The sequence below is a fragment of the Oryctolagus cuniculus genome, chromosome 5 (genome assembly GCF_051225735.1).
Source record: "Oryctolagus cuniculus isolate XC-2025 breed Fujian yellow rabbit chromosome 5, ASM5122573v1, whole genome shotgun sequence".
NCBI lineage: Eukaryota > Metazoa > Chordata > Mammalia > Lagomorpha > Leporidae > Oryctolagus > Oryctolagus cuniculus.
In genome coordinates, this window is record NC_142871.1 from 46,258,873 (window position 1) to 46,286,635 (window position 27,763).

At 38.5% G+C, this 27,763-nt stretch overlaps 1 long non-coding RNA gene across 1 annotated transcript in view; it reads left to right on the forward strand.

The window, feature by feature from the left end:
* Nucleotides 1–379: 379 nt before the first annotated feature.
* LOC149126487 (uncharacterized) overlaps nucleotides 380–27,763 on the forward strand; it is a 68,492-nt gene continuing 41,108 nt past the window's right edge. The window contains exon 1 of the long non-coding RNA XR_016234508.1: nucleotides 380–515. This is a non-coding gene — a long non-coding RNA (uncharacterized LOC149126487). The remainder of the gene's footprint in view (nucleotides 516–27,763) is intronic.

Below are 27,763 nucleotides of genomic sequence, written 5' to 3' on the forward strand. Positions count from 1 at the left end.
AGATTGGGCTCACAACCAAGTATATCTACTGTTATGGTTGTGGGGAGCAACCCAGACTAGACTAAGTTACTGGAATTAAGACTTATTCTATGCATCTGCTCTCCCACAATATGGCGCTGAGAAGGGAGTAACAGCTTCTACGCAGCTGCCTCCAGTTCAACCAATAAACTGTAGGACCTGCTCCTGATTGGAGGAGAGCAGCATACTTGGCGTGTGGGTAGCAGAGTTGGGATTGGCGGAAGAGGACTATAAAGGAGGAGAGAGACAACATGCACGAGGAACATCTAAGAGGAACACCTGTGCAGTCCCCCAGAGAGCCGGCCGGCGGTGTGCCGCTCCCCCACGGAAGTGGGGAAAGTGGCTAGGGGGAACCGCCCTTCCACGGAGGTGGAAGGGACGGTAGCCAACCCGGGAAGAACCAGCAGCAAACCCGGGGAGGGCCGAGCAGACGAAAGAACAACGCAGGGTCCTGTGTTGTTCCTCCACGAAGACGGGGAGCGACAATTGTATATTCAGTGAGTTGGAAAAAGATTAGTGATTGGAAATGTAGACACAATGGACCTATTTGTGACCTGATTTATCCTTTAATTAATGTCTTCCAGATATGAAAACTTGCTCATGTCAAGGGATTATAACATTTATTTGGGTGCCTTTAACCCTCTAATCACTCATTCCTAGTTTATTATGATGGTACAAATTGAAGTTTTTGTCTGCTTCTATAGTTTGTACCTGAGAAAATGTTTTATTAATTACTTACACAGTCCTCTGCATGTCAGATCTCCTTGCCTTCTATTCCAACATTATTTCTGTTTGATAATTGGGTCCATCTGGCCTCAATTGTTTTGGATTTCTACCATTGCTATGGTTATTAGAGAGCTGTGTTATTCAGTTTGGGATCACTGTAATGAAATATCAGACACACACACAAATACACACACACACACACACACACACCTTATGAGAAAAAAAAAAGATTTATTTATATCACTGTTTTGGAGGTTCAAAGTCCAAGTGGTAGAATGGAGACTCTGCAATAGCTACACCTTGGTAGCAACACCTCACGATATAGGTAGCAATAGAAGAAGCACATGCTAGAACATATAAGTGGTTACATTTTTAACCAGGAGTAAGAGGGCTTCCATGATCATGCTTTGTTCTTTGATAAAGACATTCTCACTAGATATCAAATGATTGCCCAACAACTACCCTCCATGGGCATGAGACCTAATGACAGGGGCCCCAGTATTTCTCACCTCCTAAATATTCCACCATCATGTAAAAGCAATATTCAGGTGTTCAAGCCTCCAATTACATGAAAATTTATTGCAAAACAATTAAGCTATATCCAAACAACAGCAAGGGCCTGGTTGTATGATATCTTCTCCAATTTTTATCTGGAAAGGAGATTAAAAAGGAGAGCTCATGCTGAACTTTTTAATGATTCCAGTGCTAATTGCATCAGAATATTATTAAAGAATTGGTAAAATCTCCAAATGGCTGATGCTGTGAATCAACCTTTTGTTATATGACTAGGGTTTTGTATTGGAGATACAATAAATACTAAGATGAGGAGGGGGCACTATAAGGATGGAAAGGCCAACTTTGAATAGGGAGGATGGAGAAGTACTTCTGCAGTCTAAGGGAAGTTGGTCAACAGTGGGTATGGCACCCAGGTTTCCCATTTCTCCTGCTTGTTTGTATGCTACCAGGAAGTTTATCTGGCTTCCATACTTGGCTTTCAAGTCTGCTTTAATCACTGTGAGCATTTTCTTAATCTCAGATATAGGCACTAGCTGGCTGGATGTGGGCAGGATGTCTTCAGCAACTAATTATGTCAATATATTAGAGAAAATATAAGGAAAAAGAAGGGAGGATCAAAATTAGGCACAGCTAAAGGCAACTACTTCTGCTGGCTTACCCCTCCTTGATTGTGTGCTAGATCAAAACTGCACCCACAAGATCAAGTGTCCCAGGGAATCAAGGGTAGAGGTGGTGCTACATGTAAGAGTATCTACTCCTGTTCTCTGACCTCTTTCTGTTGTGGTCCTCTGGACACTATATTCCCACAGCCCAGGAACATGAGGGATGCCTCAAGTGGGTAAAGGCAGAAACTTAGGTGTGTCTTTGTTTCTTGTATTCTTAATTCAGATGGATAAAGCCATCTTCTACATATACTCCTCTGGAGTGCATCATTGGGCACCAGAGTTCTTTTGACCCTCAAACCTTATGAAAAAATTTACTCACTTAAAAATGCCAGTTTAAAAAACAACTAGCTCAAAGACAGCCTACTTGTATGCATGAGATAAACGCCAAGTTCCAAACCACTATAAGATACCCTTGATATACCAAGATCCAGAAGAGAACCCATCCACCATCTTAGAAAGATTGAGAGAGGCATTTGTTGAGCATACTTCCCTAACTCCTGATTTTACAGAAGGACAGTTAATCTTGAAGGATAAATGCATTATTCAATCAGCTTCAGATATTAGAAGAAAGCTTCAAAAACTGGCTATTGGATCTGAGAATATCTTCGAAAACCTCCTGAAGGTCATCATTTTGGTATTCTAAAGTTAAGACCAGGAGAAGAACAGACAGTTGGAGAGGATGGATAAGAAAATGGTACAGCTTTGGTAGTGGCCTTACTGTCACACCAACATGAGAGTTCACAGGAGTCTCCAAAGTGTTATGGCTGTGGTCAGCCTGGATAATTCAAAAAGAATTGCCCATATTCCCATTGCCACAGAAAATTTCCACAGCCCTGTCCAATTTGCCATGGGGATAATTGGAAGGGTGATTTGCTCCTGGAAACTAAGGTCAGATCCCATTCCTTGGATAAACCAATGGGACTGCACGGGCCTGGGGATTCTCTTACAGGCTCTACCACCCAGATCATCAGTACTCAGAAGTCACAGGTGGTCATAACTATCAGGGGGAAGGGAGCAGACTTTCTCCTCCTGGACATTGGAGCTCTATTTTCTGTTTTTTTTTGTTTGTTTGTTTGTTTTTTTTTTTTTTTTTTTTTTCAAATCTGGATCTCCCCTTTTTCCTTAGTATAACTTTGAGAGGAATGTCTGGAAAGCCTTTGGTTAGATACTTCATAGAGTACCTAAGTGGTAATTGTGATAACACGTCTTTCTTATTTTACCAGAGAGTTGAACACCCCATCTAGGGAGAGATCTGTTAGCCTTGACAAGAAACCTCATGGCTCCAAGGCATTCCTATGCCTTTCTCTAATTGAGATAGATATTAATCCAGATATTTGGGTAACCCAATGAGACATAGGCTGAACAATACCGGAACAATCAAGATGGATTATCTTAAGGATCACTCCCCTTTTCCCATCAAAACAATATTTTAAATTCAGAGACCCAACAAGTATTAAAAGTGAAAATAGACATCATAAAGTCAGAAGTACTTTTGAAACCACGTACTAGTCCCTGTAACACTCTAGTTCTGAGAGTCCGACAAACAAAGAATGGAGTCTAGTACATGATCTCTTTCTCATTAATGAGGTCTTAATGCCCATTAATTCCATGGTCACTAACCCTTATATTTTACTGTCCCAAATTCTGGAAGGGACCAAATGGTTGCAGTTTTAGATTTATAGGATTCCTTTTTAGTATTCCACTTCATTGCAACTACTAATATTTGCTTTCCTTTGAGGACCACTCAACTTGATCCGCTCAGTTAACTTGGACTAAGTTGCCACAAGGGTTCTGGACAGTCCCCACTCATTTGGACAGGCCTTGTCCAAAGACCTGTTAGAATTTTCCATCTACAGGCCACTGTTCTACAGTATTTTGGTGATAGTTTCCTCTGTGTTCAGGCAGAAGAGGGTTCACATTATGCTAATAAGGCCTTTCTCAACTTCTTGACATTAAAGGCTACAAAATGTTCTAATATAAAGCCCAACTCTGCCAGCTTTTGTAAAGTTTCTGGGGTTACTCCAGTATGAAAGAATTTGGGCACTGAGAGAAGACAGTATTGAGACAATACTCACCTTTCTGCTTCCTAAAGCCCTAAAACAGCTAGAGTCTTCCTGGGAGTCACAGGATTCTGGGGAACTAGCCTGTCCTTTGTATAAATTGATAAAAGATACCCAGATGACAGGGACCCAATTGTGACATTGGGCCTTGATCCTGCTTAAACAGGCCTTATTTAAGGCCTTGGCTTTAAACCTCCCATTGAGCAAGGTCTTTGATCTGTGTGTAACAGAGAAAAATGTGATGTCTTTGCAAGTTTTGAATCAGCATAAGGGAGCAGTTTGCAGTTGTCTTAGCAGGAACTGAATCTGATGACTAAATGGTAGCCAGCCTGCCACTGAGCAATTGAAACAATTGCCTTCTTTATCTATGAAGCTACCAAATTGTTCATGGGACAAAATCCAACAGTGCACACCCCCTGCCCCATAATGTGACAAGATTGCTAACTTGAAAAAAAATCCTTTGGTTAAAAGATAATCACTTTTTAAAATATATGGCAACACTAATGGAGGACCCTACAATTCAGCTTATGTCTTACTCTTCTCTTAATTCTACCACTTTTATCCCAGAGGATATAGATAGCCCCAAAAATGACTATGAACAGGTAATTGTACAGGAATGTGTAACCAGAGTGCACCTGAAAGAGACCACTTTAGAGGCCACAGACTACATTCATTTTATAGATAGGAGTACCTTGATGAACAAAGAACCTGCCACACTGGATGTGCCATAGTTGCCTTAGATAACACTATCAAGAGCTTTCATTCCTCTCATAGCCTGAGTGCTCAATTGGCAGAGCTGGTAGCTCCAAGAGACCTTGAGCTGAGAAAAGATAAAAACATAAATATTTAGGTTTGAGCCCCTTTTTCCTTACTAATGATTTCCTAATGGGCAATGAGACCTCATATGTGATCAGATCCATCAAAGCACTTGTAAAATTCTAACAAGGTATTCAATATCTCCCAGAGACAAAACCCAAGGGATTAGGAAGCTTTCTGTGTATCTTGGGAGACTCAGTGTTAGGCAAGGCCATTTCAACTCTTTCTTTTTAGAGGTATATTGGGGGGGTACTCTATATTGTGATTCTATCTACTTCCACTGCAGTAAAAGTGTCTGGATTGGATTCCTCAATGCACAATTCCCAAGTGAAGGCCTTCAGATTCAGTACCAGAGGATAATTTCAACAATTTTAAGGAACATGATGAATACTCCTGCCAAGCTGCCCAAGTACTCAAATTCCTCTTGAATAAGTAAATTGCTATGTACACTCCTCCCCAGTCTTATCCTTCAATGTCTTCATCCTTCTCAATACCATCATCAAGCTGCAGTTATATTGGGAATAGTCTTGCTCTTTGGGGTGTTATTTCTTATCATCTTATTGTTCACCTGCTTAGCTCCACTAGGACAGTGTAATGGCTTTAACCTTGTTGACTATATGCAATATAGTGATGGCTTACAAACATCCTCTTTATATTGGGGGACATGCCCATTGTAATCTTCTCTAACCTTCTTTTACAGCTTGTCTTTTCTCATCTAGAGTCTATTAACCTTCAGATAGTCCAGCATATGCAAGTAGAGGTGCAGACCTTCTACCATGGACCCTTACATAGACCTTTGGTGGAGGAACTCTGATTGCTGTCTCCAAAGCCAATCCTCTCTAGCATAAAGCACTAAAATGGTAATCACCCCTTCTTCACAGTGATAGTTAAGGTTACCTCTTCAGAGTGGGGAACTGATAGAGAGAGATTCCCCATCATTTACAGATGCATCTCAGAGGACCTGAACAAAGTCAAGCAACTGCTTTTTGTGAAGGATGGTGTTTGGCATGTGCTAATGCTTGTAATCAAGGTTTTTCTGTGATGTTGTATCTGATCTAGGTAATGAGAATTCTATGCATTTAAAGGGAAAACTTTATGTGTTTTCTATGAGTTTTAGTTGGAACTTTCACTCAATTAACCAATCAATGCTATCCCTCTTTAGGACTAATCATGAGAATGTCCCCTTTTACAGCCTATTAAAAATGCTTAGACAATAAGTCCTCAAAGGATCCCACCTTCTAGGACCCCTCTTGGTGCCACTGGGAGCTTCTCTTTCACTTTTGCATTCTCTGCTTTCTTTCAATAAACCACTCCTGCTTTACACACTCTTCCTTGTCCATGCTCCTCGTACTTCGTGGATTTGAGACACGAACCTGGTGAAAAAAATGTAATAATAAGAGACTACTGAGATATTTCCATCATAGGTAGCATTCACTGAGAAGCAGATTCTAGAAGGACTTTACCACTGATATTTTTTATTAGGGAGTGTCCTTGGGATCAGTACTTGCTGAACTCTGTCCTTAGAATCAGCCCTTAAGGCATTTGGATCTGGCTAAAATGCCCATGAGAGTATTTCAGGCATGGAAAGCCAAGACACTCTGGCAAAAAAAAAAAAAAAAAAAAAAAAAAAAAAATGACCTAAATGAAAGATCTCTGTGAGTGAGATCCCAGTGGAAAGAACAGGCCATCAAAGAAGGAGGCACCTTTCTCTGAAGGGAGGAGAGAACTTCCATTTTGATTATGACCTTGTCTAAATAAGATCAAAGTTAGCAAATTCAAGAGGCTTCCATAGCCTTTGCAACTCATAACAAGAACCTCGGGTGATTTCTGATGCTATAAATAAGAGTGTCAATTGTTAAATCAACAACAGGGGTCACTGTGCACTCACTCCCCATGTAGGGCCTCTGTCCTTAATGTATTGTACTATGTGAATTAATGCTATAACTAGTACTCAAACAGTATTTTATACTTTGTGTTTCTGTGTGGGTGCAGTCTGTTGAAATCTTTACTTAGTATATACTAAATTGATCTTCTGTATATAAAGATAATTGGAAATGAATCTTGATGTAGAATGGGATGGGAGAGGGAGCAGGAGATGGGATGGTTGCGGGTGGGAGGGAGGCTAGGGGGGAAAAGCCACAATATTCCAAAAGTTGTACTTTGGAAATTTATATTTATTAAATAAAAGTTAAAAAAAATAGATAACTGCATGCTCTCTAGCAATGAACCGTGCAGACCAGCTGGAAGAGGCTTTTAAAATCCTGTTTAGGGAGAGAAATGCTTTCAATAAAATATTCGAGTGTACACCTGAGAAAAGGCAGGAAAAAAAAAATACTTTCTGAAAGGAAGGGAAGAAATCTGGATTTGTCAGAGAGAGAAGCCTAGGTGTGGTACAAGTCAATAAAAGCCTTGGTTTACCTCACAGTGACCTCTGAAGCTAAAATATACTGTTGGAACCAAGGAAACCAGTAGAAAATGGCTTAGGTACTTGGGCTCTTGCTGTCCATGTGGGAGACCAAGGTAAACACTACTTGATGTTAAAGGAAAGTTTAATATTTTGTTAAGTGGTAAGGTGGTCTTATATACTTTCGTAAAGAATGAGCTGTAGCTTTTATTGGCTGAGTATAACTGTGGGCCATCAGAAGATAAGGTTCAACTCCCAATGATTTTTAAAAATTCTTGTCTTATTCATGCCTAAACCTAGTGCTGTGCATGACAAAATTTGTTTTCACTTTATATTAAATTAATAACTAATGTTTCTACAGCAGTATTAGGTAAAATGTTGATTATATAGCATGTTATTGTATATCATTGAGTAAGGACTATATAAAGATTCAATAGCCAATCAGTCCTACTTGTGTTGAGCTCTGCATTAATCTCTTTGACTGGTGTCATCTCTTTTACGTTTGTTCATGGGAATAAGGGACAACTCATTCCAACATGTTTTATGGCGTTAAAATAAATAAAAGGAAGTATTCAGAAACATATAAAAATACCCATTATCATAGAAGGAATAGTTGACTAATATAGGAAGAAGCAATAGATTTGGACAAAAGAGGTATTGTGCCTTTAAGAGGCATCAGCATGGCAGGAGATCCTATGGGTACTTTAGAGGTATAAATTGTGGCTATTGACAACATACTTTGGACTTCTTGTTTCTATCAACTAGTAGGTAAGAAGATTCACTGCCATAGCATCAGAGAGATTCTTGCTGATCCTTAGGAATTGGTAGGGCTGCTCTTACACAAGGGAATTAAGGAAGAGGATGTATAGAACCCAGGTGATCCATTCACCACCTCCTTCTGTTCCCTGGCCCATTCTAACTGTAAATAACCAAGTGCAATAACCCCAGACTGAAGGGTATGATGGTCATAAGTTCACTGCCCTCAGAAATTACGTTTAGAGTCATACTGCAACATAAGCAATGTGATCTGCCAAGGTCATAGCCAAGGACAAGGGGGTTCGAAACAAACAGCAGATGAAATGACAAGAAGCAATGACAGCCCCAAAAACAGCTACAGCAACTGAGGGCATCTTATCCTCCACATACCCCCTTGGAAGTTTAAAGTTTCCCTCATAAAAAGAGGCCCAGGAGAACCATAGAAGAGCAGTACAAAGCTGTGTGGAGTGGTACAAAGGATGGAGATTATGGCCATGGGAATGTGCCCCTTAAGTCCTTACTACAGGAAGAAAAATTGATGGAGAGCCCCAGCTGGTGTGATCTGAATAATTGCAGAATGTAAAAGGAAGCCCTTCTATACAACTGTTACACCAATGAGTGAGTATGGAAGGAATTCAAAGGCAGACATGTTTCTAGGAGAATCAGGAACTTTGGCTCCCCAATGATCTTACCGAATTATCCTTTTGAACTTCAGCCTAAGACATTTCCACCCAACTGTGCTTCCTTTCTTTTCCCTTTTGATCAGTCAGTGCTGAAACCAAATCTTGATATAACAGCTCTCCCAGCTTCCTCTGGCTCTCTCCGTTTTTTTCATAGCTTGCTTTTCTCACAGCTTGGACTAATGCAGATACTTACTGGGGGATTTTTATTTTTATTTTTGTTTTTGCTGGGCACATTTTTGTTCATGATGCAGAATGAGCTGACAGCAAAGCAAACATGAGACTGGCCAGCCTCAAATTCCCAGGAATTAATCACATTTTGAAGCCTGTAAAGAGACCTTTCAGTTCTTGCTGCTCCTGCAGGTAACTGTAAGGTTTTTTTTTTTTTTCATTTCTTTGTTCAGTTCACTATGATATTGAGTTGAAGAAACGAGTGCCAGAGGGCTGGCGCCATGTCTAACTAGGCTAATCCTCCACCTGCGGCACCAGCACCCCGGGTTCTAGTTCCAGTTGGGGCGTCGGATTCTGTCCCTGTTGTTCCTCTTCCAGGCCAGCTCTCTGCTGTGGCCCAGGAGTGCAGTGGAGGATGGCCCAAGTGCTTGGGCTCTGCACCTGCATGGGAGACCAGGAGAAGCACCTGGTTCCTGGCTTCGGATCAGCGTGGTGCACTGGCCGCAGTGTGCCGGCCACAGCGGCCATTGCAGGGTAAATCAACGGAAAAAGGAAGACCTTTCTCTCTGTCTCTTTCTCTCACTGTCCACTCTGCCTGTCAAAAAAAAAAAATGAGTGCCAGAATTTGGGAGGAAAAACGGTACAAGCAAATGAAACTGAGCACCTCTGTTTAAAAATATTTACCAGTAGTAAAGTAGTTCCAGTAATAAGTTACAGTTTGCTCATTTTTAGTTGTCCTTCTGACTTCCCATAGTCATTTTCATACACAGTTCTGTTGTTTTATCTTTTATTCCTGAAACCTAACCATGTCTAGTGATCTCAGAATTATACCTCCCTCCCTCAGTTTGGTTTCTTCTCCCCTTTTCACATGCTTCCACTTTGTACTTAGGATTTGTATCTTTGCTGTGGTTTGAATGTATGTGTCCCCTTAAAATTCTATGTTGGAACTTAAACTCAATGTGATACTATTAGGGAGTAATGCTGTTAGAATGTGGGATTAGTGACTTTAAAGAGGCTGGAGGGAATCAGCAAGATCCTTTTGCTCTCCTGCCCTTGTGCTATGTCAGGACACAACATGTGATCCCTACAGGGTGCCTGGCAACAAGGCATCACCTGGGAAGCGGACAGACGGGCCCCTCACCAGACATCATGCTTGTCATTACTTTGACTTTAGATTTCCCAACTCCCTGAATTCTGAAAACAAAAAGTAATTACTGTTTATAAATTACTCACTCTCAGAGATTTTGTTACAGCAGCACAAATATACTAAGCCAATTAGTTGTTCATTTACTAAAATTCAACTTCATACTTGGAAAGGAATAAGAATAAACAATTAACAAGGATTTAATCTCTGAAAATTAACATTGTGTTAAATTCAAAACATCTTAGAACATTTTAATTGTTAAAGGACCCTTAAGAATAGAGCAGTCCATTTTTCGGCAACGCTCTTATTCCTCTGTCTTTGGTCCATTTTGTGAGTTTCTCAGCTCATGTGATCAACTGGAGTGTCTACAACCAGCTTAAAAGTGTGGAACACTTTGTTATTGATGAAAAGTGAAGGACAATTTATGCAACTGCTTCACAGAGGTTGCTGGAGTAAGCATATTTCCCCAGTCATTTTTTTTGTAATCATGGAAAACTGCTTATTGTGAGCACTTATTACCCAATTGAAATGATCTCTTCTAAGGATAGAGTGTGATTGAATTTTACCCAATTGGAAGCTTATCATGCAGCATGATTGCCTGTCTTAATGAATTATATACAATCAGAAAATATATGTTCATTAGGCAAATTCTGTGCAAGTATGTTTGTGAAATGCTGGGTTTAGAAGACTTTGCACTCAAAATTGGCAAAGGCATGATCACAAGAGTAAGCTAGCTCTAAGGCTGATTTTTTTAAATTAAAAACCAAGAAATGAAACAGAATAGCAGTGAGCTGTGTCCATGATTGCTCCTGTGGGTAACTCCTGTCTTTGTCTTCTGCACATCATTGGCTTCCAGCTAAGGTTTTATGTTGGAATCTGTTTTTCATATTCATCTTCTAGTTATGAGACTCTTTACCAATTTGGTCTATCTCCTGTTATGTTTTATGTATGTTAAAATGTTGTATGAACACCATTAAAATGTACAAATATTACCTGCTAATAAAAAATGAAATAAACTTATTTTTAGAAAGAGGAAATTAGAAAAAGAAATATATGTTGAATTCTAGTTCATGCATGCTGAAGTGTTATGCTTGAAACTCACATTCATCTAGCCAAAAAACTTTTTTAGCATCATCAGATAACCAGGGTTGAGGCTAATAATAGCAAATCCCACTATTCATTCATTCATTCAATATTAATTGAGCATATATGCCCTGATCTAAACTCTGGGACAAAACATTACATATGACCTGGCTTTTATTCAAAATCATAATATGAGAAAGTAAATGTAGCTACAGAAATTGTTAATCATGTGAAAATGTAAATATATAGTAGGTGCATGGATACAGAGAAGGGAGAAATCAATTGCCTTCACTTGGATACAGTGGAAAATGGCAAACCTTCATAGGGGAAACAGGTAAACTGTGTCTATAAGTAGGAGAAGTTTTTGACTGCTGGGAGTTTTGGGTAAGGTGCAATAATATGTTCCTTTTGTAAAGTGTCACATCCAAAGGCATTTAAGATGAAATAATATGATTGATTAGAAGAATCTTGAATAGTTCAGACCATTTCAATGCTAGTGTGGCACTGTCTAGAAATGAGGTTTGGAAATTAATAATAACATCATACATCTATGTGGAGATTTGGACTATGCACACGACATGTTCAGATTCTTTATAGCAAATCTGTTGTGTAGGTTTATCATTCTTATTGTTGCTCCCATTTTATAAATGTAAAAGTGAAGTAGAGAAAGGTTTTGTAAATTGCCTAACTTTGCACAGCTAGTAAATCTAGAAAAATAAATTTTCCTTCTGATTTTATTTTATAACTCAGTTTTATTTTAGCTGTGAGTCTAAGGATTTTGAAAATGCATACAAACGTGTAACTATCACCACAATCAAGATAAGTATTTCCATCACCTCCAAAATCCCTCAAGTTGCTGATTTTTGTGTGCTTTTTATTTATTTTTTACTTTTTTGAAACTTAAGCTTTTCATTTTTAGAATTTCATATAACTAGAATCATATAGTAGGGAGCCTTTTGAATCAAGTTTTTTTCACTTATCATTGATAATGCCTTTGCTATCCATTTATATGGTAACAAACATTAGAAGTTACTTCTTTTGTATTGCTGAATTCTATGCCATCACATAAGACTTTTGTAACTAGTTTTTCTTTATATCAGTTGGTGGACATCATTTACCATTGTTTCACTTTTTGATGACGCTGAATGAAGCTATCTTAACTTCCTTGGGTATGAAAAGAGTCATGTTAAAACCTCTGGGTTGTTCCAATATCTAAGTGATACCTGAATCCAGTTTTTCCGACTGCTATAACTGTTGACAAGGCTTTATGTGTCTCTTGATTTTTTTTGGATATCTCATGATTATTCATTGCATACCAGATATCATGTGTAAGACAGTAGAGACAGGAAAACAACATTTATACTTTCAGGCAAACACTCCTCTCCTCTCAGCCCTTCTGTGTGTGACATGGGTTAATCTAGCTAGGAGTTAAGTGGACTTTTGATTTTAATTAACATCAATGTACTTCCTTTTCCTCCAGAACTGCTTTGTGGTGGGAGCTGGGGTAACACAGGATTTACACTCCCCCACCTCTAACACTGCTTCCATTCTACCCTCAACTTTCAGCTATCCCTGAAGGCTTTTGCTGTAAGCAGTCTTGCTTATCCTCTTTCCCTACTTTTCCTCTACTTTGGAGGTGGACTTCTATGTTACTAGGTACCCTTTGAGCTTATGGTGGGACAGAGAGGTTCTCTGTTGTTCTGGTCCAGACTCAGTTTTCGGTAGATCCACTGTGTCTGGACCTCAGAGAGAAGAGGAAGTCAGGAATTATGCTCTTCTCCCCATGGCAGACTAGCAGTATTTTACCTATAGTAGGATTTACATGGAACAAATATTCTGACATGTTCCTAGTGGTACTGGGCCAGGATGCTGAGGCTGATGGTCTTTCTGCTGTTTTCTCTGGGGTACAGAATCTCTTCCTTCTAGCCTTCTTATAGCATCAGTATGTCTTCACTTGACCCTAAAGATGGTAGGGCTTGTTGATACTTCTTGGTGATTTAAGTCTTTTGTTCCATATGTGAAAAGACTCGTGGCAACAGTTTGGGGTTCAATGTCTTTTTTCCAAGTGTGACTGATATCCTCTTATGAGCAACACTGTGGGGGAAGCTCTGTCTGATTCCACATATTCTTCCTTAGTCTCTTTCATTAGCAATAAATGGAAGTCCATGGAAAAGGCAATGCAAGTTCTACTTGTGATTGGTGCTCCTAGAGATTCTATATTGCCCTACTTGTCCATGTACTTTAGTAATACATTAATTTTATTTTTACCTTATTTTTTCTTTTTTGTCTATATGGTGCATAATTTCTCTTCCTCTGTGTTCTTTCTCAAGTGAGAAAGACGTTGTATTCTCTCTCTCCTTAAACTTGTATCTATCTGGGATTTAGGCTACTTCATTGCTTTGCAATTGCTGTTATCAGTTGAGGTTGTACTTCTCAACATTATAGTTACCTTCCTCCTAAGTAGCTGAGAATCAGATAATTTAGTGCTTATGTGTGTATAATACACAAAAGAGGTGTAATTTTATCCTTAAAGGCAGATAGGATATAGCAAAGGATTTTAAACAGTAGCAGCATAATCAGATTTGGGATTTAGCAGAATGACTTCAATTGTACATTAACCAGCACATATTAGAAGCAGAAAGAAGAGTTAGGCTTGAAATATTCTGGGGATTAGATGATGAGGACCTGAATAAGAAGAAATAGACTTGAACAATGTCAAGAAATTTTCTTGACTCAGGGATCAGTTAGTTGAAAGAAAGGAAAAAATTAGCATAACTGCATATTTCAATTGACCAGTTCTTTATTTGGTACTCCATTCCATTATCATATAGGTCCTAGTATTAATTTTATTTTATTTTTTATTTTTATTTATTTATTTATTTATTTTGACAGGCAGAGTGGACAGTAAGAGAGAGAGACAGAGAGAAAGGTCTTCCTTTTGCCTTGGTTCACCCTCCAATGGCCACTGCGGCCAGCGCGCTGCGGCCGGCACACCGCGCTGATCCGATGGCAGGAGCCAGGTGCTTCTTCTGGTCTCCCATGGGGTGCAGGGCCCAAGCACTTGGGCCATCCTCCACTGCACTCCCTGGCCACAGCAGAGAGCTGGCCTGGCAGAGGGGCAACCGGGACAGAATACAGCGCCCTGACCAGGACTAGAACCCGGTGTGCCGGTGCCGCAAGGCGGAGGATTGGCCTAGTGAGCCGCGGCACCGGCCCCTAGTATTAATTTTAAATAAAGTAATATGTTCAACTGAAATTTGAAGAGAATCAACTTTTCTAGCTCAGGAAACCAGGGAAGAGTCACTAAGAACTTTAAGATGTGCTTTAAATGGAGCAGATATTGGAGGAAGAGAATGTGCTCAAAGAAATTTTATTGTATACTACATCGGGTGCTGCTTTCAAGTAAGAGCCAGATATATGTGACAAAGATCAGGAGAAAGGCCTAGGACAAACATAGAAATTTTATAATTATTAGTGGTATTGGAATTTATTGGTTTAAATGAAATTACTCACAGAATGTGAAATTAGAAAGGTCAAGAAGTCACCTGTTAGAAAATTACCAGAGAATAAGCCGGCGCCGTGGCTCAATAGGCTAATCCTCCACCTTGCGGCGCCGGCACACCAGGTTCTAGTCCCGGTTGGGGCACCGGATTCTGTCCCGGTCGCCCCTCTTCCAGGCCAGCTCTCTGCTATGGCCAGGGAGTGCAGTGGAGGATGGCCCAGGTGCTTGGGCCCTGCACCCCATGGGAGACCAGGAAAAGCACCTGGCTCCTGGCTCCTGCCAGGATCAGCGCGGTGCGCCGGCTGCAGCGGCGGCCATTGGAGGGTGAACCAACGGCAAAGGAAGACCTTTCTCTCTCTGTCTCTCTCTCACTGTCCACTCTGCCTGTCAAAAAAAAGAAAAAAAAAAAAAAGAAAATTACCAGAGAATAAAGATGACCATCAGTGTAAAGAATTGCCCTAAAGCACAAGAAGGTAAAGAGTTGAAGTAGAGATGGTCAATAGTTTCAAGTAATTATTGGGTAAAGTAAAAGGTAGGCTTAAAATTAACCAATGATTTTCTTTATCCAAATGATTTTATTTTTAATTTGAAAGGCATAAAGATAGAAAAAAATATAAAGATAAAAAGATGTCCAATCTACTGATATATCCCCTAAATTCTCAGAAGAGTTAGGGCTGTGCTAGACCTCAGCCAATAGCCTGGCAAGAAATTGGAATCTAAAACGTGGAGTTGTAATTGAACATAGGCACTCAAATGCAGGATACAGACATCTCAAGTGAAGCATTCTAACAATTCCACCAAATGCTCACACCCAGATGGATTTTCTTAACCCATACAACAGAGAAAATGGAGAACAAAACCCTAGATGAAGTGTTATACAGGTGGAGAAATTCTCAACATGTACTCTTTCACATATATTTACCTTTCTCATCAAATATTATGTCTCTAGCAAGAGTGATTACATCTGGAAGAATAAAATTGTATATCATAATGACATATTTCTCTAAAATATGGTATTATTTTTATTTATTTATTTCCATATATGTTCATATTTCTATATGTGTCCATATATATATATATATATATTTGAAAGGCAGAGTTTCAGAAAGGCAGAGGCAAAGAGAGAAAGAGAGAGACAGAGAGAGAGGTCTTCCATCTGCTGGTTCACTCCCCAGTTGGCCACAATGGCTGGAGCTATGCCAATCCAAAGCCAGGAGCCAGGAGCTTCCTCGGGTCTCCCACATGGGTGCATCTTCTACTGCTTTCCGAGGCCATAGCAGAGAACTGGTCTGGAAATGGAGCAGCCAAGTCTGGTGCCATATATGATGATGGCACTGCAGGCAGTGGCTTTACCTGCTATGCCACACTAGCGCCTTCCCTTTTCTTATATTTAACTGCCATGATAAAAAGTTTAACAAAGTCAGAAAACAAAACTATAAAAATATGTGATGATTTATAGAGCTCATTTTAAAGACTATTATTTTATTACATTTCAAACTATCATGAATATTAAAAAAATGAATACTCACTCCAGAGTGTTAGACTATATAATATGAGAGGGAGCTGGCAAGGAACAGGGAAAAGGAGGTTTTGACCTACAGGCAAAGATATGTGTTGTGCACATGTGTGTTGGCACGTGAGCCATTGTTTCATTGTATTAAGGAATATGGTTCATTTATCATTAAAAACTCTACTCTGGAAAATCATCTCAAATTGCTTGTTCAGGAGAGCTGAGTTTTCAGTATTAAGGAGCCAATATTTGTCTGCAGTGCTCTCTTTCATGAGTGAATTTAACATTATTCTACTTATTCTCCACAAAGAAAATTAATTTGGCTTATCTGAATTTATAGATTCTCCTTGCATTTTCACCTAAGAATGGGGTTTTCTTATCTTTCAATTCCTTTGGTGAAATTTTCCAATATTATTTGTGTGTTCTGCATCACTTTATATTTAATAACTTCAACCAATTTAATAGCTTCAACCATATTTCTGTTGTTGAAACAAAGGACAGCTCTGATATTTGTGACATGTCCTTCCTGTATGCCCAAATACAAGTCTCTAAACCCTCTTTACTCTGTAATGCAAAACTTTCTATTCATCTTGTTTTGTTTTGTTTCTGATTATGCTTAATGTAAACCTTTTATGACCTGTCTAGAGGCCCCTCAGGCTTAATAGTATTGGCAGTGATTTTTCTTACCCTTAATTGTGCTCTTGACATTGGTTTAGTTTGTCCCTATGTGCTCTGAGCTTCAAGATCTATCATTTCAAAGTGTTCATCCATATGCCTGTCATTGTTACCTTCAGTCTTTGCATAGGCATTAGTAGAACTATTTCTTGCTACACTCTGACTTTTGCTTTTAATTTCTCTGGGTCTTAGGAAAGAGGCATGAACTCTAATAACTTCGCAATTTCTGGAGTGGAAAATATTGGATGTTCCCTTTACCTTACTTGTTTGTAATTCATCTAAAACATGTTACCCTCAAGTTCACTTAAACTCCCCAATTTTTTTTAAAAACAGGTAATGAGAAAGACTGTATTCATTTTCAGTCAGTTTCTTTCTATCTCCCCCAGAAATGTTTCTTTCTCTCTATTTTTCCCTGAATCACTGAATTAAATCCACAATTTTCTTTATCTTCTTCTTTTCCTCAAGATTCCTTTTGCTCCCCATTCATGGTATGTCTCAGAGAAGTATCTTTCTTTGCCATCATCTTGGCATAGGGTTCCACTGAATCAAATCTTGGAGGTCTCATTTCTTCCTGCACATTAGAATTATGCAGTAACTTCAGAGAAAATATCAATTATTGTTGCCATAAACAACCAAATAAATCTATATCCCTGATGATGGATTTAAAGAGCTTCTAGGGGATTTTAATGTGAAGCTGGGAGTAATAACATCTGATCTTCTTATTTTTGGTGAGTCTGTCTTCACATATCTCTCTGTTTCAAGCAAGAGAACAGACTGAAAACATTCTAATAGTGTTATTTTATTTTGCTGGTGCTAAAGCCAAGCAACATTTACAAACAGCATTGACAAGATCCAGCCAAATAGATAACATTAACTGAACACATCATATTTGTATTCACTTGATGAAAGCTAGGTAAGACAGGGAAAATTCAAGAGGCAATAAGAAAAAGAAGAAAAGTAAATGGAGGGGCTGGCGCTGTGGCATAATGGGTAAAGCCACCACCAGCAGTGTCAGCATCCATATGGATGCTGGTTTGGGTACCATATGCTCCACTTCCAATCTAGCTCTCTGCTATGGCCTGGGAAAGCAATGGAGGATGACCCAGGACCTTGGACCCCTACACCCACGTGGGAGACCCAGACAAGGTTCCTGGTTCCTGCCTTCCGATTGGTGCAGCTCCTGCCGTTGCAGCCATCTGGGACATGAACCAGTGGATGGAAGACGTCTCTCTCTCTCTTGGTCTCTCTCTCTCTTCCTCTTCCTCTCTGTAACTCTGCCTTTCAAATAAATAAATAAATCTTTAAAAAATTAAATAGTACTCTTTAAAAAAAGTAAATGGTGTGAAATATAAGACAGGGGAAAATTAAGAAGAATAGCGGAAAATGTCCCTCAAATTGATAAAACCTCCCACATGTTCTTATTACATAAGCATGATCCTGTACATTCCTAATGAACTAGATAAGAGATTCTGAGGGAGTCCTTGATTATTTCTACTTCAATGATTTTTGAGATGATCCTATGCCTCCTAAAGCGTGAGAATAACAACATGAGCAAACAAAAGAATTGGGAAATCCTACTAGAAGCTATCACTTCATTTGAAGAATGGATAGCTTTCTAATTATACCACTAATAAGCAGTGAAGATAAAAAAATCACTGAAGGGTGGACCCTAATAAATTATAAATGCTGTCTGTAGAAGTGAGAGGGCAGGTGACTGGATTTGTGGTTGCGTACAATGCTATATTCTGTAGTATTTCCCAAATTTGTAAGATAACAGAATTACCTGGATCACTTAAGATTTAGATTCCCAAGTCCCTCACTGACTTGAAATTAAGACTTTTATTTGTTGTAGATATGGAGTGGGAACCAGGAGTGTGTGTGAGTGTGTGTGTGTGTGTGTATGTTTCCTCATCAATTGCATACATGGTTACTTTTGCTGTTACTGTTGCTAAAAAAAAAAATGTGTGGAAAACCATTCTGGGTTGTCACTGTTTGGACTGAGCCTGTGCACTGGGCACAGCAGACCAGGCCAAAGAAGAATATCTTTGGTTTTGTTCTTACTCTGGACTTTTCCAATGATTTCTTCCTGAGCATGCTTTAAGCTTATTGATACCTTTATTCATATCAAACCAATGCCAAATGTTGATATTTTTGAAGTTGCTTAGAAATTAGATCACATCCTTTATTGGTATTAAATTCATTTTCTAACTTCAGAGATTGTGTTGAGGGGAAAAACAGAAGCATGAGACCAGAATCAATCATATATTGAATTAGTCAGTAGGAAAGAAGAAGCAAAACTTAATCTCTGATGATTTAAGCTGAAGAGCAATCTGATGAGAGGATATTAGAAGCTTTCAAAGTTGCCCTAAAGCCTGTGGAATCAGCTTCAGTCATCACCATTGCACGTATGCTCCAGAATCAAAAGAGGCTGAGAAAATGAAATCATGATATTTTGAGCATCAGTAGTATCCAAGAGACTTTCATTTTTTTTTAAGATTTATTTTTGTTTATTTTAAAGATGGAGTGACAGAGAGAATGAGAGACAGAAAGAGATCTTCCAGCTGTTGGTTAAGTCTTCAAATTGTCCTGATGATCGAAGCTGAGCCAGGCTGCAGCCAGGACCAGGAATTCCATCTGGGTCTCCCACATGGTTGGCAGGGTTCCGAGTACTTGGGTCATCTTCTGATATCAAAGTTTTTACAAACTATTAGTCTATCAGTCAACTCTTACTTCATCTGTCTGCCAACATGGTCCCATTTTCCAATGATGTACTCATTACCACATTAAAAAACCCTTGCATGTTTAACCTTGCGTGGTGTCAACTTGCCAGTCTTCAACAGTGAATCACTCTGCATCTGTTTTTCAGGTTTTATTCCCAAGCTGCTGGACTTTGCTGGTTAAACTTTCAAAATTATGCTGACTTAAAATTCATGCTAACTTAATTCTGAGTCATGAATTTGTCTGTTTTCTCCTTGACCTTCCTTTATTCTTTCCCCTTAGCCTTTGTCCCAGATCAGTGTAGCATAAATGAGGGAAACTTAGAATCTGAATCTGATTTTAACTCTCAATTCTGCTACATGTTAGTTGTGTGATTTAGGGAAGGACTCTTCATTTCACTCTGCCCCAGTTTTGTCTGTGGCATGGAGTTATAGGATGCTTGTGATGATTAAAAGAGGTATGTGGAATTACTTTTTATTTAAATTATGTCTACATACAGTATACTTTAGGCACAAAGCAATTGAAAAACTTTATCCAAAAAATTTCCTAGATTTTTTTTTATTTTGTGGAAATTCATTTCCACATTTCAAATCCATTCTGTACATACTATTTGAAATCTTTCTCATTTTCTCCTAAAAATTTTTTTCCCCTTCATTTGGGCAATTCTGGTTACTTGAAAGTCTTCAGTGTTGGATGGCATTTTTCATTTCATTCCCATCATGCCTATATTCCCACTTTGACCCACAGAAAAACACTGTGTCCTGTCAGTTTGATGCTAATAACCAGAAGCTAGAAAATTTGTTTGATGTTCTAATTTACCTCTTGAAATATGAAAAAAAAATCTTCAGGATAAGAATAATAATCTAAGAAATTCAGGCTACCTAATCACTTTATTTGCTTTTTAAAAATCCCAATTCCAAGGCCAGTGCTGTGGCATAGCAGATAAAGACACCGCCTACAATGCAAACATTCCATATGGGTACTGGTTCAAGTCCCGGCTGTCCCACTTCCGATCCAGCTCTCTGCTATGGCCTGGGAAAGCAGTAGAGGATGGCCCAAGTGCTTGGCCCCTGCACTGGTATAGGAAGACACAGAGGAAGCTCCTGGCTCCTGGCTTCTGATCACCCCAGCCCAAGCTGTTGCAGCTATTTGTGGAGTGAACCAGCAGATGGAAGACCTCTCTGTCTCTCTCTGCCACTCCTTCTCTCTCTGTGTAACTCTTTCAAATAAATAAATAAATAAATCTTAAAAAAGTAGGTGTCCCCCTCCTTTACAAAAAAAAAATCCCAATTTCACAATTCCAGAATCCAATTCACATGCCTATTAAATTTTGCACATGCTATATTTCCATCTCAAAGCAGATCATGTATCATTTCACTTGCATTTTCTTCATGCAGTTGTTGGGATAGCCATCTTCTATTGCTTCAGTCTAGTAACCGTGTCTCAAATTATGGCATCATCATTTCAAAGGGTCCACTGCTCTCTAGTGCTGAGGTCAGTGCACATTTGCAGAAGATGTCCCTGGCCCTTGGCATCCTCGCTCAAGGGCCCTTTATTGTCTAATATTTCCTTCCTGAAATCCTCTCATTCAAATCAGAAAAAATGATGAGTATAAATAAGCTACAGAAGCAGGATTTGCTTTTCTTGTGTTCACAATTGAGAGAAAAAAAATCTGCTGCAATATAATGTTTAGAATTTTCTCTTGTGAGGGTACAGATGGAAGATACAGCTGCTTTCCTCCAAATCAGTTTCCTCCCATTGGTGTTCTGTTATCCTTTTTCCCAGAGAAATTTCTTGTTTTCCAACAGTGTATTTTCCCACACAATCTGGATTATTTTTATGCAGTCAGTTCTTAAGTTTTAATTTAACAGTTCAATGGCATCCAAACTTGCCTGACTTTCAACTGAAATTAAGCAGTATTTTCTTTAACCCCAAAGCAGTGGATCTTTGATTTTCCTACTGTATGGGGCTGTCACTTTAAAGTAATGAGAATTTGAAGAAAAATTACTAATTTATACAGTCAATAGTTCTCTTTGGCAGACAGCATTGTAGCGCATTGGGTTAAACCTCTGACTGTGCCACCAGCATCGCATATCTGACCACTGGTTTGAGTCTTGCCTGTTCTGCTTCTGACAGAGCTTCCTGCTAACGCACCTGGGAAGATGCCAAAATTCTTGAGCCTGTACCACCTACGTGGAAGACTCAGATGGAGTTATTGGCTGTTGATTTTGGCCTGGCCCAAACCCAGCTGTTTGGCCAATTGCTGAGTAAATCAGCATATGGAAGATCTCTCTCCCTCTCTCTCTCTCTCTCTTTCTCTCTGTTTCTCTTTAGTTCCTTCTCTGTCATCTTCCTTTCAAATAAGTAAATAAATCTTAAAAAAATACATCTATTTGTCAGAGAATCAGATTAATAAATTTTAAATCTGGGATACAAATATCTAGTGTACCTCAATGAGTTGGAAAGACCCTTTGAAATGTCAAGTAATTATAAATAATTTTATGAAAATATACCGATATAATTTTGTTGTTGCATAGGCTTTGCTTAAGAGAAGTGGCTCAATAATATAGTCTATAGTTATGTATCCATCTATGGTGCAAGTTTTAGGGGAAAATAAGTGTCCTGAATTTGATAATTTGGATTATATATATTCACAATACCTCAAATATTTGACAATTTTAATATACTTATGCATAGATTAAATTAGGTGCATATTTCTGTTTTTCTGACTTTTCCTTGGTAGAAACAGCAAATAGAAATGGTATTTATCAATAAGGGAATAATAAAAATATTTTGAAGAGAATGTTATTAACACATAAATAATACCTTTTTAAAGAAGGACTTTTATATTTGTTTGAAAGAGAAACAGAGAAAAGAGAGGGGAACATAGATAGACAGAAAAATTTCTTTCCTCTGCAGGCTTAAAATGGCCATAACAGCCAGGGTTTGACCAGGTCAAACGTGGGTCTCCTGCATAGGTGGCAGGGCCTCAAGCTATTGGTGATCAATCTTCCACTGCATTCCCAGGCACTTAGGAGGAAGCTGGGATAGAAGAGGAGTAACCAAGACTTCAACTGGCACTTCGATATAGGATGTTGATGTCTTAAGCTACAGCTTAACCTATTGCACCACAATGCAAAGTCCTCAATATTCCCATTTGTAATCTGTGCAAATGGGTTTGACTTAGAGGTATGTTTACTACTTCTGACATTAAGGTTTTACCCAAGAATGGAAGAACTAGGTAGGCCAATGATGCAGTCATTGAGATCTACCTTGTTTGTCTTACAGGCTTTTGCACAATTATTAAAACAACTTTTAATATTTCACTTATCTCATTAGAAGGGACACCGTATACTTTTTAAAAATAATAAAATAATCATTAGGTTAAAAATGTAAAAAAGCAGAATAAAGTGTAAAGCCCAGCAAAGTCCTGGCCTTCAATGATATAATAGGACTATTACTGAGATGTGGCCAGTCTCTAGTTTTTGGTACCTGAAGGTGGATCACTAGAACTACAAATATGTATTCTTTGTAAGTGTTGGTAATACAGAAAAAGTAAACAGAGCCCTCTTTTTAAGTAGCTGAGCTACTTGAATGCAATAAAAAGTAAAACTGAAAATAAATAAGTTGATTTCATTCACTGAATAGAATTATGAAGAGGATAACCAATAGTGGAGGATGGCACTTTAGGTAAGATGGTCATTCTCTGCACTTCAACTAAGATCTTATTAAGGGGATGAAGGCAATTGCACGACGATTTGGGGAAGAGTCTTAAGTGCAAACAGTCTCATTCAAGAAGCAGCATTCTATAGTTTGCATTTTTATTCTCAGTAACAGCCACTGGGGTTTTAAAAAGGATGTTGAAATGACATCATTTTTACTTTACTATTCAAGCTGCTGAGTGGAAAACATAATTAGGGGCAAGGATAATCAGGAAGATCAGTTCAGTGTTGCTACTGAAAGATGATAAAGAATTGGAGCTGAGACACATTTGCAAAGATAGTGGGAAGGTGCATATTTGAAATACATTTGGAGGAAGAGCAGATAGGATGTAATGATGGATAGGAAAGGGGTGTACATGAAAAAGATCACCACTATTCACCTCACTGTTTCTTAATTTTTTCCAGAAATATTTTTTTTGTTATAAACACAGAGAAGTAGTGTTTTCCCCTCTTCGTTCACCACTTTCAAATTCCTTTTGAACTATTCCTTATGGCCTTTTTACTTAACACTGTGTTTTACATCACAGACAGAATCCAAAACTAAAACACAGGCAAATAGCAGCAAATGATTTCCATACCATCATGGCAAGAGAAGCTGTGTTTGTTAACACACTTTCTCTTTGAAAGGCTGTTTTGCTTCTCCTCTCCCCCAGTGAATGAATAATGAAGCTTGATGACACATAGTTGCACATTCGGTATCCTCTGTCTACATCAGTGTTCTAATATCAGGAATGGAAATGGGATATTATATTCCTTCTTCAAGTGAAAGCTAATTGCTGGCTTGAGGCTATGAAAACTACAAGAGAAATAATGGTGGCAATTATTTTTTGAAAACTTGCTTTGTGCCTGTTGTGGTTCTGTATGTATGTTAAGAAATTTGACCCCAAAGAACCTTATGATGCATTTTAAAGGTGAGAAACTGAGGCATGGAGGTGTAGAAAATTACCCAAGGTCATAAAGATAATATATAATAGAGCGGACAACACTCCAGGCTGAGGCCTTTACTCTATGTACTGATGTATCTTCTCATTTGGATGCGCTTTTATAAGTAGCAAAGGAATATCTATTTCTGCCACCTTCTTGAATCATGAGGACAGACAAAACATAGACCTTTTATCTTTGAGAAAATAGAAAATATCCCAAATGCTATTGACCTTTGACGATGGGTAATATGGGTAATCACACATATACTGGTTTTTCTGATGTCTCTAAATATGAATTTATTTAATTCTCTCATATGAAAATTCCTCCAAAAACTATTCATTTAAAATAATGAATTCTTGGGCCAGTGCTGTGGCTTAGTAGGTAAAGCTGCTCTGTGCAGTGCTGGCATCCCATTTGGGTACTGGTTTGAGTCCCGGCTGCTCCACTTTCTATCCAGCGCTCTGCTATGGCCTGGGAAAGCAGTAGAAGATTTCCCAAGTCTTTGGGCCCCTGCACCTGTGTAGAAGACCCAGAAGAAGCTCGTGGTTCCTGACTTTCGATTGGCCCAGCTGCAGCCATAGTGCCCATTTCGGGAGTGAACCAGCAGATGGAAGACTCTCTGTCTTTGTCTCTGTCTCTCTTTCTTTCTGTAATTCTGTCTTTCAAATAAATAAAATAACCAATCTTTTTTAAAAAAATACATGTATTCTGGGTGTAGAATAAGGCAATAATATCTCATGTAATTTTAAGTTATAAAAATGAAATTTCAATTCTCACGATGTAAGTATTATCCTAGTGTTATGAACGAGATCCAAAATATTAATAATGTTTCTCAGGGTCACACAGATAATGAATTCTATAAAAAATAACCATTTCTGCATACATCTAAACTCCCATGCATTTTTCAAAAGAATGTCATATATTGTCAGAGAATTACAGGAGCCAACAGCATTTCAGTCCAAAAATGACACTTAATGGTACTGTATGTAACTAATATAAAAAAATATTTCAACAATACTTTAAAGTTAATAGAACTTTGGTGCAAAACTGATCATAAGAATAGGGTATTTCTTTCATTTCTTTTCCCATTTTTATTAACCTTTGTGTTATGAAACTTCAATGATTCTTTCAAAACAAAATCACAGTTTCAAAATTGAAATAAACATATGAAATTATTGTTCTAGGAGGAAAAACCATGGAAACGATGCAAGCTCTACCTTTCTTCATGGTTTGTTTATCAAGAGGCCTTTTTTTCTTCCTTTTCACCAACAATGGTGCATACATTTCTTTCAAGAAGACAAGTTTTTCTCTACTTCATCTCATCTTGTGGAACTTTCTTCGCTGGTTTTGTTTTGTGCGTGTGTGTGTGTGTGTGCACCTCTGTGTTTGTTTTCATTGCAAAGATGGAATCCTTCTGGAACAGATAAACCTAATTTAATTCCACTGAAAATGGAATTTTCCAAAAATGTAGACAATAACATTAACTCAAAATAAAGAGTGCTCTGTGGCTGAAGCAGTAGAATAATTGTTCAATGTGGACTGTGAGCTGACATAAAACTAGACAAGAGGAAATCTACATCAGATAAGAATTTGCAAGCTGTGCTACTTATGTCTGAGCATATAGACCATCAGGTTTCATTTGGTCAATTGAGTAAGTCTGTCTGATACAGACAATGTTCCAAATCAATACTTTACAAAGATAGCAAAAATAACTATTAGAAATAATCAAAGTAGGGGCTGGCACTGTGGTTTAGATGGTAAAACCGCCCCCTGCAGTGCTGACATCCCATGTGGGCACCAGTTCGAGTCCCAGCTGCTCTACTTCAGATGCAGCTCTCTGTTATGGCCTGGAAAAGCAGTAGAAGATGGCCTAAGTCCTTTTGCCCCTGAACCTGCATAGGAACCTGGAAGTTCCAGGCTCCTAGCTTCGGATAGGCACAGCTTTGTCTATGCAGCCATTTGGGGAGTGAAACAGTGGACAGAAGACCTCTCTCTCTCTCTCTCTCTCTCTACTTCTCTCTACTTCTCTGTAATTCTGCCTTTCAAATAAATAAAAAAAATATTACACACAAAAAAGAAATAAAGTCACAGTGTCAGTTGAAAAATTATATTTAATTTATATATAATTTATTTTAAATATTGTGTGTCCACTCTGTTCTTTTTTGAATGCTGCTAGCTTGTCCAAGTTTGGTCCTAATGCTCATGAATTCAAGCTTTCCCTTTACCACTCCGAGAGGTGCACAATTCTTCCAAGAGCATTTCTGAATATTCTGGGAGGAAGATGCTGCCAGGAGCTAGCTTAACAACTCAGTGTCTTGTATCCAGAGAGCCAATAAGGAGATGCTGGCGGAAGTTATGAAATTTAGTTCCAACTGAATGGTGAGTAGTTTCACCAGTCTCTTAGTTCCCATGCTTTAGGGCTTTTGTGGGTTATTTGGGTACAGCTATTGAGCACTTGAGCATTGACTCCACAGAGAGCTCTTCTGTTCTATGGACTCTGGAGCACACAGGCCCCAGACTGAATTTAGGATGAATTTCAGTGATAGCGCCCCAGTATCAAAGTTCTACTTTTCCCTGTCCTCTCTATCTGAATTGCATCTAGACTCTTAGTCACTTCTCTGACTGCTTTTCTTCTTTTTTAAACATGTATTTATATAAAGAGAAAGGATTTCATATATTTCTTATTTACAACTGTAAATGTGTTACAATATTTCCCACCTTTCTTCCTTCCCTACCTTTTTGTCTGGTCTTCTTGCAATATGTTGGTTCTAGTCTTCTCTAGAAATGGAGATTTAGTATATTATTAATTTGATGAGATTTTGCAAATGTATGTATTCATAAATTCACCAGCATTAACTTTGAAGAAGCATTTTTTTAGTCTTTCCTAAATTTTTGTCTACTCCCAACTCTAAGATAACTGCTAATCTCACTTCTGTCACTATAAATAGTTTATATTTTCTAGAGTCTTTTATGAATGCCAAAATGATGTATGCAATATTTTTTGTTTCGTGACTATCACTCAGCATATTGTTGATATTCATCCACATTCTGGTACGTGTCAACAGTTAATACTGAGGTAGCATTGCATTGATTGGAGACCATTTTTTTTAACTTTTATTTAATGAATATAAATTTCCAAAGTACAGAATATGGATTACAATGGCTTCCTCCACAAAATGTCCCTCCAACCTGCAACCCTCCCCTTATCCACTCCCTCTCCCCATCCATTCACATCAAGATTCATTTTCGTTTCTCTTTGTATACAGAAGATCAGTTTATCATACATTAAGTAAAGATTTCAACAGTTTGCTCCCACACAGAAATATAAAGTGAAAAATACTGTTTGAGTACTAGTTATAGCATTAAATCTCAATGTAGAGCACACTAAGGACAAAGATCCTACATGAGGAGTAAGTGCACAGTGACTCCTGTTGTTGACTTAACAAATTGACTCTCTTGTTTATGGCCTCAGTAATCACCCTAGGCTCTTGTCATGAGTTGCCAAGGCTATGGAAGCCCCCTGAGTTCACTGACTCTGATCATATTTAGACAAGGCCATGGTCAAAGTGGAAGTTCTCTCCTCCCTTCAGAGAAAGGTACCTCCTGTTTGATGACCCGTTCTTTCCACTGGAATCTCACTCGCGGAGAGCTTTCATTTATTTTTTATTTTTTT